Raw genomic sequence first — 15062 nt, 5'->3', positions numbered from 1 at the left:
GAGGGCTCCAGCACTTAAAGTGATGTGAACAGGAACACCTAAACTAAGCTTTTACTTTGAACCATCTTCTTACGATCCTTCTCCCTGGACTCTTCTGGGAACTCAGATGAACCCCTAGGTCTTGCCTCCATTGCTTTCTCTTTGAAGATTCTACAGAGAAGTACAGAATAGGCCAGGCTGGATGGGGCTTGGAGCAACCTGGGCTGGTGGGAGGGGTCCCTGCCCAAGGCAGGGGGTGGCACTGGGTGGGCTTTAAGGTCCCTTCCAACCCAAACCATGCTGTGAGTCTATGATATACTGGAACAGTGAAACACAAGGAATAATACCATTGTGGGGGGAAATTCAGAATACAGGTTGAGCACTGCAAGAGGTTTCCAAGCCGTAGAACCGCCATCCCTGGAGCTACCCCCAACCCAAGCAGCCCTTCAGCAGCTCCTCCAACATCAGCCAGCCCTGCTCTGAGCAGGGTGCTGGACTACAGCACCTCCAACCTCAGTCAGACCATCAGTCTGGGACAATGGTTTTCTTGACATTTATTTAAATACAACACTAGCAAATAGTTAGGAAAAACACTCTTGAGAAGTTGTAATAAATACACTTGTTTAATTAGAAGATTGGCAAGTTGTCACTTCAGTTTCTTAGCTGAAAGGCTGCCTCTAGCAAGAACATAAGAGGTATGATTTGATAAGCGTAAAAATGAAACGACACAAGAGAACAGCAGCTTTGGAAAACAACAAATCCAAATTTTCTCCGCCCACAGACAAAATTATCCTCATACAGATACAGACAAACAAAACCGAACCAAACTTTCTTCTGGTGACTGACTATTTTTTCCTCCCTTTGCTGAAAGATGGTATTTCTACATTGCGTATGCCACACCATGGCACAACCTTAAGGTTATGCAAGTGCGGCTTCAGATTAAGAGTTCTCTATTTCCGTTTGCATTTCTAACTTCGCAACACCCCTGTTCCCACACAACCCAGCTTTGCAGGGCCTGGACCTTCTCTTGCACCATATTGTTACACACTTACCATTTCGTCACCTTTTTGTTTGGCCACTTTCTGCTCAGCTTTAGCTCCCGTATTGGCTTCTTGTTGTCCTCCTCAGTGTTCTTCCTAGTGGATTTTAGCTTTTCCCCCACAACTATTTTTACCCTAAGGAATAGGAACAGAGCCCTTCTATCAGCTACCTACCACTGGGGTGACGCGGTCGGCTTGTGGCTGGGCTAAAAACCGCAGAGGGGGTGAGGGCACTGGGACTGCCGACCTGAGCACAGCCGCTCCCGAGGCTGGCACCGCAACACTACTGCTTTCTAGAAAGTGATAAAACATATACATAAAGCAGAATAAATGCTGATTTTCAAGGAGGTGTTTTAGGGTTTATACTGCCACGTGTCTTTATCATACATTCCCCCAGGTTAAGTGACAGGATATCCAGGTGGAAAGATCTGAATGTGAAGCATCCAGATTGACACCCAAGTGCAGGACAGAACAAGCAGAGACCAAGAGCTACACCAAACATCTCACTTGCCTTTAACACATTGGGAAGTGTCCTACATAAGAGCATTTTGAGGCTGTCTTATTCCATTTTCCATTCACCTGTGCTTCCATGAGTGCGAAATAAGTTTAATTATAAGAGTCCAAAGCAAAAAAGTGTTGCCAACATCTGTCACTGCCCTGACTCACACATTAATGGTAAGTAATTTAGTTTAAGTAGAAACCTTTATGGGGAGGCATTTTAGTTTCCTTCATCTTCCCACTCAGAAGAGGCATTAATCTGGTTTTAAAGCAGTTTGATTAAGCTGATTATCTTTGCATACTAGTTAAAAAAAGATCACTTCTCTTACACTCTTTGGAAATGAAATGCAGAAGAAACTGGTTAAAGTTAAAGTGAAAGCCAGCTCAAACAGTAAGCAAAGACTGCAGTGAAAGAAGAATGCAGTGGGAAGGGCAGTAAAAGCGCTGCTGAGACTGCAGCTATCTAATAGCCAAAGGGAGTAAAGAGAAGTTTGATCTTGCATTAAGAAAGGTCCATTTGTCCATAAGCAATGTAAAGAATAAAAATCAGTGGAACTTTGCATGGGATTAGAGTATTAATTATTCCAAAAAAATAAGAGGGTTTTCTTAGGAAAAAGTGTGTCTGAATAAAAGATTATATATTGGTATTATCCTTCACTTCTCAAAACCACCCAGGCCAAAACACCACAGCAAGCGCGAAACCAGTGTCTCAAGAAAGTTTCACTTTTTCTTATAGGATTTCAAGTTTTCTTTTCTTTGAATTCTTTTTTCATTTGGCTAAAACCCTGACATCCAAATGCTGCAATTGTTTATACATAGGCCAGGATACAAATTACCCACCAGAGAGCTTCTGATGAACCGCTGGAAGTTTAAAGCTCAAATGAATAGCCATTCTATCATTTGCCTCTTATTCCAATTACTCTGTATTCCTCAATTTTATGTGCACAACAGACAAGTAACATCCACCAAGCTGGACCAAAGAGCTATACAGATCGGCTGGAACTGCAGAGAGATCTGCAAGGATGGGATGGGGTGGGATCTGAATCTAGTATGAAGGACAGGACGCAGAATGCTGACCAGGGCCTGAGCTGGTGGACACCAAGGAGACTTGTGTAGGTTCTAAGCTAGAAAGATGACTAAGTACGATGAGGGAAGAAAATCACATCAAAAGGTAATCAAGAAGCCATTAAAGTAGGGCAATATTAGATTAAAATTACAAAACGGAGGAAGCAAGTGAGCAAGACTGAGACCAGGCAGCAGAAGTTTCCATGTGAAATGGCAAAGAAGGGAATAATTTGCTCCTCATACTTCCCAGTTTTCCACTAAAGTCCTCACAGCCCATTTGCCATGAGTCACTCCCTCACTTATTTCTTCCTTTCTAGAAGAAAGGCAACAAACAAACAGGGATAAGAGACTGTTAATCAAAGTCTCAAAGGTTTTACTCATCCTCCCCAAACTCCTATTCATTCCCCTTCCCTCCTCCAGTAGGATTTTGCTTTAACTCAGTGATTTCTGTTAACTGGCTGGGTATGAGCTGCTGGTCCCGGAGTGATTTTCCACTGCCCTGAGATTTTTTTCCCCATGGAACTAACTTTAGGACAGCGTCCCCGCAGTGACAGCTGTTATAGCCCCTAGTGTGTGAGCTGACCTCATTTTCACTATACTTTGTCTGGCACAAAGCTTTTAAAACCTCTTTAACAAAACACCACTCAATGCTTTCGTCATAAGACAACTTTATTGAAATCCCAAGTACCTGCCATGAATAAACATTTCTTTCTCAAGGCATTAAGTAGGTTAAGTTACTACTAGGGGTCGGTAACAGGAAACTCAGCCCCCCAGCGAGGCCGAGAGCCGCAGGATGGAACAGGCAGGACACAAGTCTGGTTTCTGCTATCAAGGCTTATAACTAGACATCACTTTTACTGCACACCTTGCACAACGCAATTACGGGCTGCTTAAGTTTTAATCCATTAATTCCTAAATTGCATTAAAAAAACCTGTTCTGTCAAGGAGGCCATTTGGGTAAGATGCAAATCCACCTTCACTGGATTCATCTAGGAAGAGAAGGCCATGTGAGAGGCTCTGTTCAATGACTGACGCTGGACTACCTTACGCAAGTGTGAAAGTTGATCATTTCAAACAGCCCAGCGCTTGGTAAAACTGCGGCACACTCCAAAAATGCTTTTTTAAAGTGTGACACTTGCAGGGTTTTTACTTTTAAACTAGACTACGTTCGCATTCCCTGAAACACAGTGAGCCATCAGGAAGGGTACTACTCCCATACTCCCCCCGCCCCCAAAGTGCTCTGCTTCCTTATCTTACACCAACTCTGGCATTTCAGACCCCTCATGACCTAATCCAACCCCTACATGCAAGACAAAACTAGTCCAGAGAGAAGTCAGGTTATAGCCACACTACTCTACAATGCTGTATGTGTTGCTTCCAGACCAGATGCTGATAAAAAGCAGAGCCTGAAAGCAACTGCGTGACATTTAGTTTTTTTACAGAATCTGAGGTCGTTTATGAATCACTTCAGCACCTGCAGAAGTGACATTTTCTTTACAGAACTGGTCAATCAGCTTGCTCACCTCAAGCTACTTACATATTTATTTCTCAAAGCATTAAGCAGACTAAGTTTAAATGGCAGGGTTTACAGTTCAAATGCCAGTTACCCTCAAAAAGCCCTGAGCTGCATTAGAGCGATGAAGCACACAACCATATCCTGCACCACCAGGAACCACAGTCGTTCTTGGGTCTAATACACAGCAATGGCTTTTCTGCAGCATCCGTCAACCCAGGGGTGAAGAGCTCTCTCCCAACCAACCATGGCAGGGCATAAGTATGTTTGATCACAGCATTAGTACTACTGTTTATTTACAATTAAAAAATAGTAATTTAATTCAGTATTAGAAAAGCGTGAGTTCAGGTATCTCATTACTGGTACGTGCAGAACAAGGCTGGTAACACAACTGAACCAAGTAATCATATTCAAAGAGCTGACCTAGGTAGAGAGCCGGCTTTATTTAGTCACAAGAGGCTCCTTTTTATGAACTGACCACCTAAACGTCACATTTCAGGAGCTAATCAAGGGTCAGGCTAGCTTTTCTAGGCTCATAAATAGCTGTTTTCTAGAGGGCAATCCAAGTACTTGTTTGGGACAGAACTGCCAAGGCATCAACAGCACTCACTATTCAACCAGTCACTTAACGTGTGTAAATACTGTAGGGCAAGAGTCAAATTATGAAGAGATAAAGCCATGTCTGCTTGTGCATGATAAGGAGAGCAGCAAGAGCTGGGTAAGGAAACACCAGCAGCTGAAGTGAGTACAAGGAATTTTCTGCTAGCTTCCATTTAGACAGCAAGTTCCAGTTTGAAGCCAGGCACACGATTTACCAGAACAAGTTACTGCCTTCCTTACACTTGAGCAGCGAACCCTTTCCAGACTAGAGCAAACAGGTTATTGCATCAACCCAGTTCCAGCTTCAACTTCTCCAAACTCCCAGCAGTATGCTGTTACTGGTAAAGTGTTCTGCAGCAGGAGGGAAGACTCCCACTAGCACTGCCCTTCAGCTGGGCACGGCAGGGAAGAGCCTGGGTTCCCTGCACGTATTAAGACATACACAGAACTCAGATGCCTTCCCCAATTAAGGAGGCTTCCTATATTTAGATCACAAGGGACAAACAAACTGGTCTGGCTAATCTACCAGCACACTGCCTCCCTCCGAGAAACCTGCTACTCAATGTCCTTTCTTTGGTCAGCTGTGACAATTCACTAAAGCTAGGAGAAAAAGCAGAAGAGCAAATACCTTTCCTCCTATAGTTAAAATCACTTCAGTATCTTCCAAATATTAGGAGATGTTTATTCCCTTCTTTTTCCATTCATGGAAAGTCGGTTACTTTCAGAAGCAAGAAATGCAACTGGCTAAATACTACTTCCCATTTGCAAGTCACACTTAAGTAAGACCTGAAATAAAAGGCAAGCAAAGCAAGACAGCCTTAAAAAGGGTCCTACAAACGTGCAGAAAAAGGACACAGCCATCTGCATACTGAGCTACAGCGAGGAACTCCGAACAGCCGAGACTCTCACCTGAGAGCTAATCAAATACCGCAGCGTTAAACAGCATTTGTACATGACCTTCTTTGATGTACAAGGCATGAGGCACAACAAGTAGTCTTGCATCTCTTAAGATGGCCTGAAGAAATCTGAAGCTAGTCTTGATGCGTTTCAGTTTCCGTAACTAGCTTTGAAGATCAATTACATATGAGTATCAACTATTATGTACAGAGGGCTTCAAATAGACTAGTTAATTTTGTCAAACTGCAAAATTCATTCCTCTAAAGGCACAACAGTGGTGTTTTAGAGACAGTTGGCTCTATTATGTCAATTTTTTTTAAGCTTATTTACTTTTACATCCAGTAGCCCTCCAGCTACTAAACCAACGTAATATGTTCTGCAACCGCCTTGTTCAAGTCTTCGACATGTCAGAGGCAAGAACAATTACAATTTCTAAAGTCATATTTCAAGACTAGCCAGGGAAGATGGGCTTAGTCACGACAACTCCCTAAAATCTTTTCTCTATATAACAACTTCCATACACTGGAATTCCACAAGATTGTTAGTTTACACTTACAGAGCCAGGAAAGAATTTACTTGGATTAACAGAACATGCTTATTCTAAAAAACTAAACAGCATGAAGCCAAAGTTAAACATATTTAGGGATTTCAGAGAGGCACCAAAGAGGGTTTTGTGGTCGTTTTCAAAGCACGTATGTATATCAAAACACTGAGATCCACTTAGAATTAAGTTCTGCAATAGACTGCAACTCTGCTGGTGGAACAAGGTTGGACATATCCCCGGTTAACATTTACTAGCCCCGGTCTCTCCCCCCCACACTCCTATATTTATTTAAATAGTTAAAAATCCAACGACCTAAATGTTCAAGCTTCTCCTTAGGATATTGGAACCAATCCTATATGGTAGCTACATTCCCTTTGAAATCACTCTTCCAACAGCTAGATAAACCAACAGGAAAGAGTTTCTCTAGGGAGCATGGAGATTTATGTCTGGATTTCCTACCTGCTCACTGAGATCAACCCACACCAAGTTCTGTCTAGTCAATTAGTTTTTACCAAAAAGAAGTATTACTCCATGATGATATTTTATACTAAAAGCTCTTTTAGAAAAAAGCGTGACAAGTTAGCAGTGCAAGATACTAACAAATATCTGTATATAAAGTCAAATGCATTCTGACAACAATTCGGCACTAGAAGCACTTAATCTACAGCAACCTTTGTTTCTAGTGTTGCACCCTGCAGGAATGCATTTGCCTGTACATACAGACACTTACATCCTGCTGAACTCTAATGGGATGATCCAGAACACACTTTCCCCCAAAATTTGCTTTTGTGTGGATTTATTCAAGTCAGACAAACCTTGACTTGAAACCTAGGGAACACTTATGTTCCCTAGGAAACTCAGTCATATTGATAGGTATAACAAACCCTAAGAAGAACACTAATAATACAAAGAAAATAAGTCATTTAAGTGTTCCGTCCTCTAGAGACCATTCACTCCTTCCCGATGTGACTCAAAACAAACCCAGTTTACTAAAAAAGACTTGGTTGTAGTTAAGGGATTAATCGCCATTTTAAAAAAAAAAAACACAAAATGTTTGGGCTCTTCAAGTTATCTAAACACAATTCATACACATCTTTCCCACAGGCACTGTAGAAGTGAGTGCAGTTCAACAGCTAATTCCATTACTGATGCATCAAGCAAAGTAATCTTTGTTTTAAATATGGTTTAATCCCAGATTTTAAGAAGAGATGTCCATCAGAACGCAGGAAGCTTCAGTTATCCACTTAAATTTTGTTTTGCATTTGAATCATTATCAGCTAATAAGACTTCACCTTCCTTTAAAGAAATATAGAAGAGATGTATAACCACTCTTACAGCAAATTTAGCATGTTGTACTTTCTAAAGATGTGGAAAAACATGTGCATATTAGTCCATGAGCTTGCTTAAAGATCTGAAAATAGCACACATTTGTAACAGCTGAATTCTTACCTGTGACTTGCAGGTATCAAGCTTCAATTAAATGCACAGAAGTAGCATTTCTCAGTAAAAGTTATGTAAGATCAAATAAATAAGTCTATTTTTATTCCTTATCCTTGAATCTGAAGTACCCTCTGGTAACCGACTTAGTAGCAAAAGCGAGTCTGTACTTACTGAACATGAACTCAGAGATGTCTGTCCCAGGAGAAAATACTCAGGTCGCATTTGCTTAGATTCAAAAAGTAATGAGGAAAGTCTTGGCAAAAAAAGTAGATCCAACATAAATGAGGAGTAATAAGAAGTTTAATACTTGATTTTTTTTTGGTCCTAATTTACTGCATTGCACCTGATGAAATTAAATGGCAAAAAACCCTGACCTCAACTGACAACGTCTTGTTCCATGATGCGTAAGCAGGACAAAGCTGCTAACACCGTATGAACACAACACTGAGAAACTCTGTTTGCTCAGGTACTCAAGGATCTCCTGAAAGACCTTATGAGGTGGCAACCTTGGTCAAAGCCCAAACCAAGAAGGGGCAGGAGTTTCTGCCCTTCCCGTAACTACAAAAATAAAAGCTGCCTGCACTAAGGCTTGCCATCAGGTCTGGGAGGACTGAACTTCACAGAAAGCATCCCTTCTGAAAGAAACTGAAATTCAACACCAGAGGTTTCTGTGCTGGTAAGTCACAAGAACGAGATTCAATATCCAGTTACAAAGCAGAAATTACTTCCGCACCTTTAAGTCCAAACAGGAAAGTATAAAGAACCAGGACAGATACACATGCAAAAAACTCAGAACAATTTGGGCTGAGTGGGACAAGTGAACATCAGTTAGTCCAAGCCCCTACTTGACAAGGTTCCAGTTTGATGAAGTTGCCCAAAGACTTGTCCAGCCAAGGTTTGAATATCTCCAAGCATATTCTTTCTAGACAACCTGTTCCAACATTAACATTTGAATCTTAATGAAACAAAAGTTCAGAAAAATACTCAAAGGCAAAAGGAAGCCTTCCAACTGAGCAAAACCAGGGAAAACAACAAGGATAAGAATGTTCAGAATACTTAAGCCTACCTCACTTTTATTGTAAGCCTTTATCTTAAGGGGTTACGCAGTTGGTGTAACAAATCTACACGCAAAGAGAAATCTAGAAGCAAATGCTGTGAGCTGAGCTGAAAAAGCATTTGCAATTTAGATAAATAACAGTTTGCTGTAGCAACAGCCTCAGTATTCAGGTCTTGTATTTGTGAAAAAGCCTGCAGAGTTTTGTCATCTAGATTCAAATGCCAAAAAATGGCCAAACACCTTTCCTGGATGAAAGATTACATCTTTATGTAGGAAAGCTTACATTAATTTGCCAACCAAGTACAAGGATCCAAGGTATGCGTGTTTTATTAGCAGTATCACATCTGTGTTATTAGCTTGGAAATATAACATCTCTGCATCGGCTGCAGGTCCAGCTGACAGAACTGTTTCAAAAGTCCTCCCTGATGGTAGAGGCTTCCAGAATAACCAGTGAAATCCATGAAGACGCACTTACAGCTGAACTTCTATGTTCACTCTGAACAACTTAAAGCTTGACATGAACTGAAGAGGTTCTTTTTTCCAGTTACTATTCCCACAGGTGCTGAAAGACAGATCTCCCAAGAACAGCAAAGAAACAATGGCCTGGTTTGGTATTTTACTACTTTACATACAACAGCTCCAGAAGTCAGAGCGCTGGTGTGGAAATGCTGCTGCGAGGAAAGAGATCCCAGACAGGGCAGGCATGCTCTGGGGAGGGATTTTCAGACTAGGAGTTAAGGTTGTTACAGGTAGTTGCACAATAAAGTAAACAAGCGAGGCAAAGCTGACAGCCAGAGACCCAGGTATTAGTGACACAGCAGATATTTTCACTACTCATACATGCGGTGGAAATCAACTCGTAATTGCATCTTAAAATATCTCTCTATAAAAAGCATGGAGTGAAGAATCACACATTAGGAACTGCAAGCACTACAATCACCTGTGAAGCTTTAGCTCAGCTTCTCTTGGAATATGTATGATCCTTAATTCCCTTCTCCATCCTTCTTTTCCCATAAACACCATCCTCAATCAGTGAGCTAGGCAGACAAGACTCCCTGAACCCAGAACTTTTCAATATATTCATTTTTATTAAACCTTGTAGTCAGTGCGGAGTTCTGAATCAAGCCAGTCTTTTCTACACTGCTCACTTCATAGCACCTCTTCTGCTAAGATCCACAGTGCTCACCACCGTTTTCACGCTGTCCCAGAGGGTTAAGCGGTAGTAGTGTATTTTTACTAAGCTTAGTTTTTCAACCTTATAAGAGTTCAAGACGCTGGAATGATCTTCCGGTTTCGGTACACAGAATAGATGCCTAAAGTCTAGTTCTTCAAATACTCCCAATTTTTGTAGTATTTTGCTCTGTATTTGGGAAATACAGCTCTACTAGCTGAGGGTCTGAGGTGCAGAGATGAGCACTCAGGCCCAGAGTTGTGTGTTTAACACCAAACTGGTAACTCTAACGCACCTGTAGAAGTTCCCAGTAACTACTAGCCAGCACCACAATCCACAACAGGGCAGGGACACATCTGGTTCTCCAGGATGGCAGCCACCTGACTCACCAGACCATCACCTAGAACTTCTTCCCAGATAAAAATCACTATTCCCTCACCCAGTGCTTCTGCAAATACTAGATAATTTAAGATCTTACTAGGCCACCTGGAAGTTCTGGATTTTTTCAGACATCCAAGGCTATTGCAGCCTCTGCTTAAAATAACCTCAGTTATTACCTGTGGGGACGAATTACTAATGCCAGTGCACCCACAGCAACAGTCAAAAGACCAGACTGTTTGTTAGACATTTGAATATCCAACCATCATTGCTCCCACAAACAGCTTAATCTGATTATATTAGTTTATTGGCTCAATTGCACAGCACATATAAACCTCTTTGGAGGGAGATGAGCTCCCTGGCAAGCCTTCAGAAGAGAATAGTACTCACATTTGGTGCGACAGCTCAATCAACAGCCACAGCCAGATTAATCAGGAAGCCCAGGTCATCAAGGACTCACATTAGAGTGAAAATGAGTCGACATGCCTGATTCCCAAACCCTCCTTTAGAACTAGGGGTAGAGTTGTCCAGTTCTATTATTTCAAACATAATGTTAGTGAAAACCCCTTAGCAAATTAGGTAATCTTTCTCCCCTTCAAAGTTTTCTTGCAGAGTAGCATATGGCAGTTTAAGCTGACAAAACTGCACACATGAGTGTGAAGAGTGCATGACACGAACATTTAAGGGATATTCAAATTTTACACCTGCTTAAGCTACATTAATGCTAAAACTAGAAACCCAACAAGGTTCAACAGGCTCTTGTACTAACATTTTTTTTATATAAATCAGGAGCGACTGCCTTTCACCAAGATGCTTTTCCCTCCATGTGCTTTTATTGTTGCAGCTCCCCCAGTTTATTTGTTGGGCTCCCACGCCTGCCCTGAAACCCTTCAACGCTGGGCTGAACATCACCTTTCTGTACAGCCATTCAGCCAGGTGCAGCCTCCACGTTAAGGAATACCATCCAGCCTTGGGCACTAATTATTTCTCCAATAACTTTAAAGGCAGGCTATTTTCTGTAAACCATTAAAGAAAAAGCCATTAAATTACTTGTAAAGTCAGTACATGTAATATACCACACGCCACCTGCCTCAGTGAGGCATCACTGCCATGCTTAGTCTGCCATAGCTTTAACTTGTTTATCTTATCAAAAGGATGTCAGAAGTCTTATGCAAGTTCACCTCTAACATACTCGTTATCCTCTTAGAAGCCATTGAATGAAATGCGAGTTAATGAATAACACAGTAGGAATTATTTCATTATCCCCATGGTGAAAGAGAGCCATCTCATTCTTGGATATGATGTCAGACTTGAGAACCAGCCAGCGATACTTACTCAGGCTTCCACTGCTCAGTCAACGGCTACCCCAGTGGAGTTCACAGCGAAAGGCTCGCAGACTGCCCTGACAGCTCCGGCACCGCTGCCAGAGCATGAAGCAAAGCCACTCTGATAGCAGCCTTCAGAAAAACTACAGCAGCAGGAATGAGGAACTGAAGCCTGCTATTTCGCTTCCATAGAAGGGAGGAGAGCAGGGGTAGGGTCGTAGCAGCGTCCATTTAATGTACAGGCCTTGCACAGGTATGGAAATCAATGCAGTAACAGCATGTCAGCTCTTCTCATTTTCCACTTGCCTTACCTTCACTGTTACAGAGCATCAACTCTCGCCACTCCAAGTTACCACCCGTCTCTTGCGCTCCCTAAGTCAACCCGCCCATTGCACTCCACCACAAACCCGAGGCACTTTTAAAGGAAGTCTGAAGCAAGGTATAGACCCTCCAGCCATTGGCGATCCTGCCTTCAGGCATTCAAGGCTAGTTCACTTCCACTTTTAGTTAAACTAATGCTTTTCATTATAGAATCTGACGCCTTATGACTTCAAGATGCTTGCTCCCCTGTGAGAAACACAGCCATCTCCTGCTGGTACAGGTAGGGAGGAGGACAACTGCAAGGAAGACTTCCTCGGCATACCAAAGCCCTCCTTCAGGTCATCAAGACATTTGCCTGCAATAAAAGACAAGCTTTAGATGGCCTGAAGAGTTTCTACGTTCAAAAGACTGTCTAGTTCTTCCAGGGAGACCAGGCAGTTTAAGAGAGCGTTTAGAGAGATGATATTTTACTGATTTCGTAACCATGAAAGTCCGTCCTCATTGATATCACGACTGCTATGCTAGGCAGCATCCATCAGATAGTCTGACTCTTGGAATACATGTTCCTTCCTGGTCAGAATACCTGTACTTCCTTTAAATTAAGCAGTCAGAAGCAAGCTCAGAGACAGAAAGCAGCAGACATTTGAACAGTTCGTACCAATCCATTAGAGAAGTGTGCAAGCATCAGGTACCAGGCATTCCCCTCCTCTTATTGACTGATAAGCAATACTCTAGCACAGAAGCAAGCAGAAAACCTAAAAGGAAAGGCCAGAAAGCCTGGGAGACCAAAGCTAGAAGATGGTTTTCTCATGCAGATGGAAAACCAGAACCATCTTCCTGACATGTCATACCCAATAAAAGAGCCCAGCACAAGCTTTGCAAGTGGTTTTCTCTAGATGAGCTGCAGAAACAAAGATGCATTCTCTTCTAGAGTCAGATTTTCCCAGAACCTGCAGCTCACAGTCACTTCTGGACAGCCACACATTACTGGGTTTGCACAACACTTCAAAAGCAAAGTATAATTGTACCATGCTCCAAACCATACTGAAAGAAACACTATCTTCAAGCCTAGCATGTGCTGTTCTGTCATTCTCACATGAGTGTGCACATGCAAGATGTATTCGAGTCCTGGCGTCACAACTACTCTGTCAAGAATGCAATGCTGAAGTATATTTAGAATGGTTCTATTAATACGATAGCTAGCTTCCATAATGCCGTTAAAGTATCCTAGACGTCTAAAACCACTATTGTTCTATAAGCATTCACCTTAAATTCCTCAATAATTGCTCAAAATACCTATATTTAAGATATAATACTAATCCCATGGCAGTATTTGTAAAATTAATAGAAAATTCAGTAGGACACGCTATCAAAAGTTGGCTTTGGGCAACTTTCTATTATACCAGAGGCTCCTGAAGTGGTACAGAACAGCATCAACACCCAGCTCCACCAGTAACCAGCATCTCTCTGCACTCGAAGAGCATCTGCACCCAGGCACTGCCTAAGCCTTTGAGTAACCATCTCCACACAGGCATTTGCTGCCAAGCGGAAAGTCTTGAGGTGCTTACCCAGCAGTTAGTGCCCATTCACCTATCAGCAGGTCACACAGCCCGGCTTCAGCCTACAGAGCTGGAAATCAGTGCCTAAAGGTAAGCACAATAATACAGAGTGAGGTAAGAAACAGGTTTTGGAGTTGGTATGCAATTTAAAAGGGTAATGGGACAGAACTGATGCCCTCAGTTGTGAGGCTGGAAGCCTTAACAATTCTGACTTGTACAGTGATATTGGTTTAAGTTTAATCACATGCTTACATTCCCCACTGAGTCAGAGCTGTCCTTACACAAGGCATCAAGACAAAGCTCTTCAGAGCTTTTCAGTGAGGTCTGAAGAGGCTGTATCTATACTATTTTACAGCAGTGCTCCTTAACCAAGTTGCCATGCCAAGAAAACTGCCAGAGCCACCTACAGCCAAAAGAGATTGATCTTTACTGGAAGCATCCTTAGTGCCATGGGCCACACGAGCTGCACACAGAAACTGCCCTAGAGCCCTTAAGTAAGGTTCTTTTCACCTAAAGCCAGATCTTCTGTCTGACCTTGTCTCCTTTTTAAAAAGGCCCACATTCTACCACTTGGTGAGCAGTTCTTACCCATTTTGGACACCCACTTCAGGAGACAAACACATGCTTGATTCAATGGTGTGGTTTGGTGGGATGACAGGACAGCAATATCCAAGTGTCCCTAACCCTGCAGTTTCCAGGCTAAACACATCTAGACAGAATCAGTAGATGGAAACACACAATGTCATCCAGGCTGCCTGCAGAAGCATCAGTAATGAAAAAAATTAAGTGGATACCACATTCTTTGGTGTTCAAATGCTAAGAACAGGCAGCTCCCCAGACACTCCCTACATTAACATAACAAACAGCTGTTATCCTCAATAGCTATAAAGCCACCACAATTCTTCCTACACACCTCAAGCTTTTTGCTAGATTTAAGTCGCTGCCCAAGTGAGAGTTGGTTATAAAGCCATTCTATCAGCACCACTATTTTCTCAAAGCTTAAAAATTAAATCAAGTCTTCCGCTACTGGAATTTTCATTACCAGGAAGTTGCAATAAAGCTTATTGCATTATGGTTATTGGTTTGTTCTCCCAATATGATAACTCAATCAGTTCAATGTTTTGAGTTAATTATTATTGCTTAGCTAAGGTAAATGCAAACAGAAATCTGAAAAGCACAAAATAAACAATAGGAAAACACAGTCAACTGCTTAAAGATAAACTGAATACTTCATGATTGCCTCCAAGTGTCAGGGAACTTCTCACAGCTCTAGTACACATGGGAAATTTAAAGCCCTGATGATTAGAGCTTCAGAAAATGGCTACATGAAAATTATAGTGAAGATTCAGACTTTTTACTGTATCTAGACATTTGGGATTAGCAACGAAGAAGAAAGGTTTGCCATAATATATAAAAAGAGCTAGAACCTACATGCAGTATTTCCAGGATATGCTGCCAGACTGATTCTCTCAGCAGTAAAGCATAAATAAGCATGAATGATTCTCTCAAGAGTCCACCAAAACCCCAGAGACACTGGTTATCTAGAGCTTCTTCTGCACCGAGCAAAAAGCACCTTCAAGTCATAGTCATCTTCTCTGATTTGACTGAGGGAGATACAGCAAAGATTTGATGGAGGCAGCAGTAAGATTCAGCACTAGCACAACCTTATTTTACA

At 41.9% G+C, this 15062-nt stretch overlaps 1 protein-coding gene across 8 annotated transcripts in view; it reads right to left on the bottom strand.

The window, feature by feature from the left end:
- MTMR3 (myotubularin related protein 3) overlaps window positions 1-15062 on the bottom strand; it is an 84934-nt gene that overhangs the window by 55178 nt on the left and 14694 nt on the right. For 2 of the 8 annotated variants that reach the window (XM_063350688.1, XM_063350687.1), the window contains one exon: window positions 13397-13471. The exons of 5 other annotated variants lie outside the window; for them this stretch is intronic. The gene's annotated coding sequence lies outside the window, so the exon portion shown is untranslated. Of the gene's footprint in view, window positions 1-1031; window positions 1209-13396; window positions 13472-15062 lie in introns of those variants that run through there. One more of the 8 variants, XM_063350689.1, reaches the window with a different exon arrangement.

This window comes from Chroicocephalus ridibundus, chromosome 13 (assembly GCF_963924245.1).
Source record: "Chroicocephalus ridibundus chromosome 13, bChrRid1.1, whole genome shotgun sequence".
NCBI classification, from domain to species: domain Eukaryota; kingdom Metazoa; phylum Chordata; class Aves; order Charadriiformes; family Laridae; genus Chroicocephalus; species Chroicocephalus ridibundus.
The sequence above is the reverse complement of the archived record's forward strand: the minus strand, read 5'-3'. Positions and strand labels throughout refer to the sequence as shown.